Below are 8,202 nucleotides of genomic sequence, written 5' to 3' on the forward strand. Positions count from 1 at the left end.
GGACGTTTTCTTTCTTTTTTGTTTGTGTTTTGAGTATGAAGTGTCAAGAGCTATATCATAGATGTTTTGCATGGGCATAGTATTTTTTGTTGTCAGAGTAAGTGTTCGTATGTTTAGGGAGTAACATTGTTTTGTTGCGTTTAATTACTTTCAGTATGATGATACTGAATGCGATGATATGGAGCTGTAGGAAGTCAGGTTATTTTTGTACTTAATCCCGAAACAAAATGACTAACTGGGAACAAAAGCAACACAATGGCAGAGTCAAGGATGTAAGGGGTTCTGGAACCAGAAGCAGTGCAGATTTTGATGGAAAAAAGTAGCACAATTGACAGCAGACAATACGCAGTTGAGAAATGAATTAACATCTAGAAGTGAGTGGGAAACCGCATCTGATCAGTCGTTATTGCCTAGGGTGCAGGAGACTGATCCAGTCACCACAAGTTTGATTGTTTCATTTTCTGGCAAGGCATCTGATGGTGTGTGTTCATTTGTGGAGGACTTGGAGACTTCAGCGGTGATGAATGGTTGCTCTGACGAGCAGTTGTTACATATACCTAAGATTAGATTATCGGGTGAAGTGAAAACATATGTAATGTGTTCTGAGGCCTTAAGGAAGGCAGGACAAAATGGCTCTGAGCACTATGGGACTTAACAGAAGGCAGGACATTTTAAGCAGTTAAAGGAAGGGCTTTTACAAATGTACAAGAAACAGAATAGCACTCTGTACTTTAGGGAGAGGTTAAGTACAATGACAAAGAGACAGGGGGAGATGGTGGAGAAATTTGTGGACAAGATAAGGGAAATTAATGAGTATACTTATGAGTTGGGTCAGAGCAATGAAGCGAATAGTGTTCTGTTGCAGGAGGCAGGAGGCCGAGCAAAGGGCACTTGATATATTTTTGAGAGGGTTACCGATGCATATGTCATGGAAAGTGCGTGAAGGGACTCCGAAAGATTTGTATTTGGCCATTCAGCTGGCAATTCAATGTGAGGAAATAGACTTGGCAACAGGGGCACATGAGAGGCAAACAGTGTTTACGGCAGGTTTAAAATGTTATAAGTGTGGTTGTATGGGACACAGTCACCAAGGAATACAGGAAGGGGTGGAAATAAGCAGCTTGGAGGATGCAGAAGTGGAGATAGGAGAGGTGGACAATCGTTAAACAGCAGAGGGACCCGTTTAATTTCAGTGCTACAAATACGTATGCAGAGATGGAATGTTCAGTGGCAGGATATGTAGGAACTAAAAAGTTTAAGACACAGGGATGCAAGTGTCAGTGGCTACTAAGATATAATGGCACAAAGGAAGTTAGACCCACCATGTCATAGGTTGCCTGGAGTGGGGGATAAGGAGGTCACGCCTTTGGGGTCAGTGACTGTTGACATTTGCATAGGGAAAGCCCAATTTAATGAATGCATGGAGGTAGTACCATGGGTGAGCAAGGGCTACAACATGATTCTAGGAGTAGATTTCTTGCATCAACATCATGCCGAAATTGACCTCGGTCAACGAACTGTGGAACTTGGTGGAATGTTATTTCCACTAGGGGAAACTGTTTTCAATGCAGAGTTGTCACGAGGGGTGTTCAAAATAATGAACAAACCAATTGAACTGCGTACATTAGCATTAAGGCTTAATTCACATGAGTGTGTGTCTAGTGGCATCGGGAAGTCGCTTTGGGTAAGTGTGGAGTCACATCTACCTGTGGGTACGGTGTGTGTTATTGAACCATTGAAGGATAATGAAGGTTTGGGTTCACTGGGTTGTTTTGTGAAATGTAGTGTTGTACGTGTACAGGAGGGGAACGATGGGTGAGTAGTTCCAGTGAATGTGGATAATTTTAGTGCTGTAGATGCGAGTTTGAGGAAAGGAGTTTTAGGTTCAAATTTAGATGTGCCAGATGACGAAGACTGGTGTTTGAGAGGTAGGAGAAGCGATCAACCACTAACTGCCAATAGAACTACATTGCGTGATAAAATTAAGCATTTGAAAGGAGGAGAAAAAGAGCATATGGAAGAATTATTGTGGGAATTTAAGGATTTGTTTTTTCCACAAGGGCCATTACCAGTAACTCTATTAGTTCAACATAGGATACCAACATGGAATGAAGCACCTGTTTACTGTAAACCACACAGAATACTGAGGTATTTGTAGCCGATTGTGGAGGATTTCATTGATCCGCAGCTTGTGGACGGTATTATAGAGCATAGTAATAGTTGCTGGAGAGCGGGCATTGTTGTTGTGCCTAAAAAATCTACAAATGGAACTAAGAAATACAAGTTCTGTTGTCACTACCGATACCTCAGTAATAAGATAGTAATGGACACATACCCCATTCCAAACATATCGAAAACTTTGGATCACTTAGGACAGTGCCAGTACTTCTCTACGATGGATTTGACAACTGGCTATCATCAGTTGGAGGTGGCTCCAGAGGATCGTCCAAAAACTGCTTTCTCTACACCTGGAGGCCATTACCAGTACATCAGAATGCCATTTGGTTTGAAAAACGCTCCAGCAATGTTTCAGAGGTTGCTAGACAGTGTCTTGAGGATTCTTAAACCACGGCAGTGTCTTGTCTATTTGGATAACATTGTAGTGTTTTCAAGTAGTATGGAGCAACATAGACAGCGGTTACGGGAAGTCTTGATGAGGTTAAGAGCAGTTCATTTGACATTGAGCCTGGAGAAGTGTCATTTCACATTAGAAGAAGTAAAATATTTGGGTCATATTATCAGTAAGGATGAAGTGCGAATAGATCTGAGGTTGGTACAGGCTGTAAGGGATTTTTGGGAACCGAAAACAGTTAAGGAAGTGCAGTGATTCATCGGACTTTACAATTTCTATCGAAAGTTTGTGAAGGGTTTTGCAGATTTAGCACAGCCGTTGACGCAATTGTTATGGAAGGGTGTAAAATTTGAGTGGACAGAAGAGTGTCAGAAAGTGTGTGACATTCTGAAAGAAGTGTTAACATCAAGTCTGGTTTTTGTGTTTCTAGATGTTGAAAAGGAGTTTATACTAGCATGTGATACATCAAATCAAGCATTAGGGTGTGTTCTTAGTCAGGAAATCGATGGGAAAGAACATTCTGTAGCCTATGCATCTAGGCAGTTGAATGCAGCAGAAAGGAATTACTCAACAACAGAAAGGGAGGCGCTTAGCGTAATTTATGGAATCACATATTTTAAATGTTATTTATATGGGAGAAGATTTCGGGTAGTGACAGATTATGCTGTATTGAAGTGGTTGTTGGGCTTGAGGGATCTGTCCACTAGACTTCCTATATGGGCTGTGAGGCTTAGTGAATTCTACTACGAGGTGGGGCACAAGCCTGAGAAGTCGCACAGTAATGCGTATGCGCTAAGAAGGAAGGTGGCGAAAGTAGAAGTCATAGGTTATGACCTAGCAGTATGGGAAAAATTATAGGATGCAGACAATGATTGTTAATTGTATTTGATACAGCCACGGTTTAATGTGTATGAAGGTCTTCTGTGTAGTGAAACAAAATTAGGGCCAAGGGTAGTAGTGCCAGCGAAGTTGAGGGATGAGGTTTTAAAGGAAGCACATAATCACATGTTATCTGGTCATGGAGGGTGCAGAGTGACAAATAGGAGAGTGGCGGAGAGGTATTGGTGGAGAGGTAGGAAAGGAGATGTGGATCAGTATGTCAGGAATTGTATACCGTGCGTGCGGAGAGCAGATTTGACTCGATACAGCTACAATGATTACCAGAAGCGACTTGTCCATTTTCTTTTCTGCGGATTGATGTCTTAGGAACTTTTATGCAAACACCATTGGGGAACAGATTCATTCTGACAATAATAGACTGTTTTTCGAGGTATGTGGAGATGGTGACTGTACTAAATCAACAGGCAGCAATGGTCATGCAAGCTTTAGTAAATAACTGGATTTTGAAGTTTGGTGTACAAGAGACAATAATTACTGACCAAGGGACCAACTTCATGTCAGGTTTAATGAAGGAACTGTGTAAATTGTTGAATGTAAAGAAGTTGAGGACAAACGTGTTGCATCCACAGGCCAATGGAAGGACAGAACGGGTACACAGAACAATCGGGAAGATGCTGAGTTTTTATGTGGATTCTCATCATCATCAGTGGGACACGTATTTGAGGCATATTGTATGCGCATACAATGCAAAAGTCCATACAAATACCGGTTTGTCTCCATATGAGGTAGTGTATGGGCAAAAAGTGCCGTCACCGTTTGATTTAGTGAAGCTACAGAAATGAAGGACTGGTGAATCTGTAGGTCAGTTCACGAGAACAATTCACGATGTTTGGAAATGCGAACAAAAGGCGAATATGAAAGCTTTGGAAAGGCAGGAAGACACAGTAAAGCGGAAAGGAAGTTTACTGTATTTACTCGAATCTAAGCCGCACTTTTTTTCCGGTTTTTGTAATCCAAAAAACCGCCTGCGGCTTAGAATAGAGTGCAAAGTAAGCAGAAGTTCTGAAAAATGTTGGTAGGTGGCGCCACAACTAACTTCTGCCGTCGAATATATATAGCGCTACATAGGCATGCTTTGCAGGCACAAAGATAATTAATGGCGTCAAAACCTCTGCGTCAGTAAATAAATTAAAAAAAAAGGTGGAAGACGAGCTTTTTTCTCCGCCTCAAGTTTCGACCACTCCATTTTCATACATTATCCAACAAAGTAAATACAAAGTCCGTATTGTTCATCTTTGAATGTAGCAGCATTTCAATTTACTATGAAAATCCGACTGGCAAGACTATTCGGGATGTTTGTCAATATGGCCAACTCTACGTTCTGAATTTTTTCCTACCTGTGAGAAGAGATGGTTGCTAATAGGAACTTTTATGAATTGTGAATCACATGCAGTATTCTCTTCACCATAAGAATAATACAAATATAAACATTTTGCCATGTATTGTTTCGTGTTTGCTGCTATCTCATTTAAATCCCGTCTGCCTAATAAACTACGAAACTAGAGTGAGACAACCGCAAACGCGGAAGAATATGCATATAATGTCATGTTTACATTCGTATTATTCTTATGCCTAATAGTGATAGTCAGAAATGAAGCACAGCAATTGACTAGATTTTTAAATCTAAGATGACTCTAATTTCTGTGCAGAATGTAATGTGCTGAAGAGGCGTCTGCAAAGATTTTCAAACGGAGAAAAATTTTCCCTAAACTCTCGTTCAGACCATCTTCTATCATACACAGTCTATTACTGGGTTCTTGTTGATCATTTTCAAAGAAAGCAGCAGTGTGAGTAACAACAAATAGCAGTCTCTTGCCATTGTTTCGCTAATAAGCAAGCCATGCCGCGAGCGGCGACAGGTCGTTAACACTCATTATCAGAATGCGACAAACAATGCATGACACAGTACAGTAATGCATTTTCAGCTTAGAGTGACGTAAACACCTATAACAAAGAGAATGGCACTTATCAGATCAAAGAAAAATAAGCAATCAAATCAAACCAGACGAAGCACATGAAAAAGGAAGGGCACCCGTATAAATACGGACGGAGCACCTGACGCATAGCAATGGCTGCCTGGTAAAGCTTAACTGCTAAGCTTACGACTCGAACCAAACTACTGCAGCTGTGTCGTCATTCATTCGACCTAAATTGTGTCTCATATTACAATGGACCAACTTTGTTTCAATCTGGAGGTGCGGCCTAAAACTTTTCTCTCCCCTTGAATTTCGAGTCTCAAATTTCAGGTGCAGCTTAGATTCGGGAAAATTTTTTTTCCTTAATTTTGAGTCTCATTTTTCAGGTGCGGCTTAGATTCGAGTGTGGCTTAGATTCGAATAAATACGGTACCACAGTATAAAGTGGGGCAATGGGTAATGCTGTCCAGCCCCTATATGCAAAAAGGAAAAATGAAGAAGTTTCTCACAAAGTATCAAGGGCAATACCAAGTTGTTGTAACCACATCTCCCGTTAATGTTAAGCTTCAGCTGCCAACTAGAACAATGATAATACACAATGGGTGGTTATGGCCATTTAAGGGTTGCCCGGATGTGATTCCAGGCATGTCACAAGAAGGAAAGAGGAAGAAAAAGAGAGTGAAGAGAGGTGCTAAGCACAAAGAAAACAAGGAAGATAGAGTTCAGCATGAAGTACCATATGCTTTGCGATCTAGAAAGTAGTAGAGTATTCATAGTTTTTTTTGTTTTGTTTTCATGTCATGTATCATTGGGTTGGCATAGAGTAATTGGGCATTGTATTTTATATGTGTTTTCGAGTATTGTGAGCCTGCTGGGGCAGCAGTCCTTTTGAAGAGGGAGCTAAGGATGATGGTGATCCCTGCCCTCAAGTCACTGTAAAGGGAAGTGTAGCATCTGACATACGTGGAGTGTTGTGGAGGAGAAATCAAACACAGTTCTGGAGAAATAAATGATTCGGAATAAATGTTGCGGCAAAGCCATAATAAATATGTGTTGAACGACATCAGAGTCATACGATTTCTTGTTTAAATGTTTAGTTATTGACAGTGCTGGGTCAGGAATGTCATGTTTGTTGCACCAGTTCATATAATGTAAATTTGAGGATGAATGTAGTCACACAATCGGTGTTGAGTTTTGATCAAGAATAGTGAATGTTGGAGAAAATCCGTGAAGCTACAAATATGGGATGCATGAACTGTGCAGTTATTTTTAGCCAGGGGAAAAGGAATATACTGACCAAGGGACATTGTGGAGCCAGAATAGAGCTTGCAACGGGTTGGGATGCATTGGATCTTCTCCATCTACAAGAATTTGTTAGTAGTAGCAAGTTGTTTTGAATGGGGAGTATTTGCAGAATCGAAACATATAGAGCTCAAGGGCTCAAGGGGAGCAGAATTTTAATCAATGGAACTAAGTGTAACATAATAGGACCAACCTTCCATCTGCCAGCATCAATTTCAGGAGTCACACAATTGAATGTTACACAGCCACAACTGTACTGGCCAGAAGCCACTTTGGAGTTTTTGCCAAGGTAGAATCTGACCTTGTTAAATCAAACTCTGGAGCCAGGTCTGTTGAGATCCGTAAACCAGTTCATTATAGAGCAAGAGGGGCGCATATCACCCGAACAGCTTGTTCAGCATGTCGCTCAGTGTAGGGAGAGGCAACGGCAAATGGTAATTATTTTGAGCACTTCTGTGCCAAGTGTCATCGCAGCCTTAACTTTGTTATGTATTGTTTTCCTTCTGATCAGGCAGAGAGCTAATTCCAAGAGGGAACCAAGGGTAGTCCAAGTCCCAGTGGATTGGATTACGATGGTGTGAGATGAGTAGGCAAGGGATTGCTCGAGCAGTGGTTGTCCAGTATGGAATTTTTATGTTTTGTTTCATGTCATGGTTTTAAGAGGGCACTAGACCACATTTAAGTTTTCTAGTAGTAAGGAAATATGCCATAAATGCCGATCCAAACAAGTTAAGAGGTAGTTAAGGGTCGACCCGGGGACTGTGTCTTTCTGAAGAGGGGAATAATGTAGCGGCACCACCGTTCAGGATAGGGAAAGTTAGTTTTGTGCTATATTCGGAGACAGGTGCGGGCCGGATTGCAGTAAGTTACATAAACTAGCAGTTGCGAAGGCAAAGAGAGGCCACAGGGGCATAGAACTGCCGAAGAGGGCACACACAGCAGTTTCCATGGCGCAAGTCACAGGCAGAAGAAGGCCACTAGCCAACCTAAGTGTTACGTGTACGTGATGCGAAGCGGTGCGTTAGCGAAACAGAGGTGTGCAGCCGAGTATAGATAGGTGTTGTTTTATAATGAGAGTCATTCAAGTGTGGCAGCTCTCCTGGATGGCGAGGTGTGTCACACCACCAGGTTACACGCAGCAACAGATGGGGTGACAGCGTCCCAGTGCACGGTGGGTCGTCGGTTCGACCCTCTGAGGCTGACGCAGGGTCTGCAGTCAGCCAGTGGTGGGCCACTCTTTGGCTCACTACCGCGGGCAGTCGTCTTGGCCCCCGACACACACCAGAGACTTCTGAGGCGAGGGCCACAGATTCGGGCGCTGGAAAGCGGGCGGTCATTGCCGCCGTATTCCCAGCTACGCCATTGAGGAAGAAGCCTCAGTGGGGCTGGCCTATGGCTTCCGGTGGAGCAGTGCGGAGTAAATGGGGACAGTGGCCACTGAGTCGGCTGCTGGCACAGCCATCCTGATGTAATCGGAACTCTGCAGCTGGCGTACAAGGCCGGCACGACACA

The sequence above is a fragment of the Schistocerca cancellata genome, chromosome 7 (genome assembly GCF_023864275.1).
Source record: "Schistocerca cancellata isolate TAMUIC-IGC-003103 chromosome 7, iqSchCanc2.1, whole genome shotgun sequence".
In the NCBI taxonomy this organism is placed as follows: domain Eukaryota; kingdom Metazoa; phylum Arthropoda; class Insecta; order Orthoptera; family Acrididae; genus Schistocerca; species Schistocerca cancellata.